Below are 4,079 nucleotides of genomic sequence, written 5' to 3'. Positions count from 1 at the left end.
AAGGAAAGTGAGTCCTCTTCCCACAGCAGCTTTGCTGCTCCTCTCCTATGGCTTTCATCACACCGTGTATTGTCATTGTTTGTGCGTTCGTTCCTCTCGTTGTGAATTCTTGGAGGTCGTGGAGTGTGTCTTTTTGCTCACTGTATCCCTGCACCCAGTCCAGTCTGTAGCACACCAGAGGCTCTCCCTAAATGTTTGATGCGTGCATGGATGGATGGACAATTGAATACATGAATGAGTGCATGAATAAATGGACAAGCGAAATAGAGCAGAGGGGAAAGATTCAGGCTCTTGATCAGACAAGCCTGGGTTTGAATCCTCATCATGCCATTTTCTGGTTATATAATAATCTTAGATAAGTCATTTGACCTCTCAAAGCCTCAATTTTTTTAATTAGGATTTTTTTGTGGCAATTACTGGGCATGTAAAGCATTTATCACAGTGGCCGGCAGCATGGAGTAAGTACTCCATACAGAAAAGCTTTTACTGTTTCTAACAAGCTCTGCCAGTTTTTACCCTCACAGGTCTTGTTTGAACCTCCTTTTCTAGATTTTTGTCACAGTGGGTCCTTACCAGACTCAAGGCTTGGCCTGCAGGGCTGCCCAAGTGGGTGCATGTTGGGGTCAGGCAATGTAAGTGGAAACAGCACTGGATTTTGCTGAGAAGGGGAAACTGTGACAGGGGCCTGTCTGAAACCAGGCAAACAGGTCAACTGCCACCCCCATTGTCTCAGGCCTTCCCTGCTGGCATCATGCTCAAGAAAACAGGAACAGTGCAGCATTTAAGGTGCCCGGATGACAGCCACATCAAATATGTGACCTTTTCCTAGGAGCCTGGTTTCCATGGTGAGCTCCTTCTCAAGCCATGCTCTGTGGCTCTCAGCCCACTCTGGAATGTGATGGCAGTGGCCCCAGCAACTGGGTAGGGACATCTACCCAGGGGCTGTCCCTCGAACATCTCCAGGGTGGAGGATGAGCTGAGATAGCCCCCTGGGCCGTCTGATGCCCACACCAGCCTTCCAATCTAGAAGGATTTACACTGAGGCCCTGACATTACCTCCCTCTCCTCCCCTTCACCCACACATGGCTCATGGCCAACTGGTTGCCAGGCTGTGCAGAAAGAAGGGGACCTTTTTCTGTGAACCCCCATCTCAGACAGAGGCCCTGACCCCCTCCACTTCATCATGGCAGCCTGAGCTTGTAGAGAGTTTCTGCCTCCCTGGCCTTGGCAGAGCGTGTGCTCAGCTCAGCCCCTGCAGCTGCCAGAACAGGAGTTGAATGCCCAGTGTGTCTGCCAGAGCTTGCTAACTTCTTTCTTCTTTCTCTGAGCTATGCAAACAGAGGCTGCTGAGGAATGTGGCTGCTAACCTCCCCACCACCCGCCTCCCTCCTCCTGGGGCTTGTGTTCCCCCAAACCCCCAGGCTGGAGTCACATCAGAAAAATGTAGGGGAAGAAAGAAATCCCCCAATGTGTCATGACATTACATTTCCGCCTGGTCCTCAGAACAAGAAAAGTCAGAAGGGGAGGGAGAAAAGGGGTGGTGTGATCATAGCCAGATCCCTGTGCCTGTGACTGTTTCACGTCCTCCCTCCCCAGGGCAGATCACCTGCTCCCTTGGGGGCCTGCCTCCTCATTAATAAATGGGGGCAAATTGCTGTGACTCAGATTGCAGAGAAACTCAGAAGTATCTGTTTGCTATCAGTGAATAGCATTGATATCACTAAGTTGGTAATTATTGAGCAAGTGTACTGCTCGCACGTATTCATTGAACAGACATAGGGGATTCCTACTTTGTTCTAGAGGTTAAGAACACAAAGGTGAATAGGGCCGTGGCCCTGCCCTCTGGAAACTTGCACATGAACAGGAAAGACAGACAATTAAGCCACAATAATCAAATTTCAAGAGAGTTGTGCTGGGTAGTAGGAGGTGCCAAGTTGACTGCTGTGGTCCAGGGGTCAGGAATGTCACTTCTCTGAGGAAGTGAAAATCAAGCTAAGGCCTGAAGGATGAGCAGCTATGGTGCAAGTGAAGGATGGGGGTTGAAGTGTTCTAGGCCAGGGGAACAGCCAGAGTAGAGAGGGAGGCTAATGTGAATGAGGAACCTAATTGGTGTGACGACTGTACACAGCTGGCTTAGGGTCAGCGGAAGAGGCTGTAGAGGGAGGCCAGGCCAGATCATGCAAGGCCTTCTAGACTGTGCCAAGGAACTTGAACTGAATCCTCAGGGTGGTAGGGAGCCAGCCCCGGGTGTTCAAGTGAGTGTGGATAGGGGTGGCATGCTGGGATCTGTTTTGGGGTGGACGACTTAGGGTGGAAAATGGGCTTGAGGGGTAGTTATAATCAAGTAGGGAGATAGGTTAGCTGGGGACTGTTACAGTATCTAGGCACTGTTGGTAGCAGCAGTGGAGAAGAAGAGAAGATATGAATTCAAGATCTCTGTAAGAGATATGTGGGGGATGAGAGAAAGGGAAGACTGAGAAAGAGGAAACGACACAGGAAGGCACAGGAGTGGATAAGATCACTTGACGAGTCCAGGGCTTGCACCCATTCATTTGTCCCAATTCGTAGGTGCTTACACAGATATAGGACAGACAGAAGAGAAGGTAAGCCACTTCTTCCCCTTCCTTATTGGAGACCAACAGGACGGGATAGGCCCTCAACCCATTTTGGTTCCTCCTGCAAGTTGAATAGACCTCTAGGGTGAAATGATTCCACAGTAGTTAGTTTGTTGGCTCTGACACTGGCCACCCATGCCTCTGCCTTCAGATTGGCTGCCATCCATCTTCACTTTCCTTTCCTTCTCCTCAACAAGCATTTGTTGAGTATCTGCTATGTGTTGGGGCTCATTCTGGAAACGCAGCAGTGAATGAAGCAGAGGTACTTATATTAGTTTATTTGTGTCTTTTCTGCCTCTCCCACTAGAATGTAAGTTTCATAGGTAGAATCTGTGTCTTATCTTTCCTACCACTGTATCCCTAGCACATAGTAGGAACTCTGGAAAGAACTGCCAGATAAACGGATGGGTGAATGAACTCCCTTGGGAGTTCACATCTGTAATGAGCAAAAGGGGAAGAACATAGGTGACCTAGGTTCATCTACGGCATAGAGGCCTAATCTGGCTCAGGAAGTCAAGGGAGGTCTTCCTGGGGAAGAGATTTTTAAATTTTTGTGTATTTGGTGTTTTTTGTTTTATTTTATTTTGAGACATAGTCTCACTCTGTCACCCAGGTTGGAGTCCAGTGGCATATCTTAGCTCACTGCAACTTCCGCCTTCAAGCAATTCCGGGTTCAAGCAATTCTCCTGCCTCAACCTCCTGAGTAGCTGGGATTACAGGTATGTGCCACCTGCCTGGCAAATTTTTGTATTTTTAGTAGAGAAGGGGTTTTACCACATTGGTCAGGGTGGTCTCAAACTCCTGACCTCATGATCCACATGCCTCGGCCTCCCAAAGTGCTGGGATTACAGACGTGAGACATAGTGCCTAGCCTGTATTTATTTTTTGTAGAGACAGAGTCTTGATATGTTGTTCAGGCTGGTCTTGAACTCTTGGTCTCAAGCAATCTTCCTGCCTGGGCCTCCCAAAGCACCAGAATTACAGGCATTAGCCACTGCACTCAGCCTGGGAAGAGATATTTAAGCCTAGAGTTACGGATGAGTAAGTGATAGGTAGATGGCAGAGCATATGCAAAGGCCTGGCATCAAAAGAGTGCATGGAGTAACAAAGGAAGTTCAGTGTAGCTGGGGCTTAGAGGGAGTGGAGGGAGCACTGCAAGATGAAACAGACCGGCAGGCAGGGACAGATGCATATGGCCTTTGCAGAAGCCTCTATTTGTCCTGAGGGTGTGTCACTCAACAGCTTCTTTGATAATGCAGCCATTGTATTTCAGGTCATTGTTCAAACAGGGCAATTTTTGAATTTATTATTTATTCTTACCTCACTGTCTCAATATGTTTGAACTGGGGTCAGAATTAAAGTTATCTGCTTGGTCACATGCGGAGGCTCATGCCTGTAATCCCAGCACTTTAGGAGGCCAAAGTGGGCAGATCACCTGAAGTCAGGAGTTTGAGATCATCTTGG

Source organism: Callithrix jacchus, chromosome 2, assembly GCF_049354715.1.
Source record: "Callithrix jacchus isolate 240 chromosome 2, calJac240_pri, whole genome shotgun sequence".
Lineage (NCBI taxonomy): Eukaryota > Metazoa > Chordata > Mammalia > Primates > Cebidae > Callithrix > Callithrix jacchus.
Note: the sequence above shows the minus strand (reverse complement) of the source record.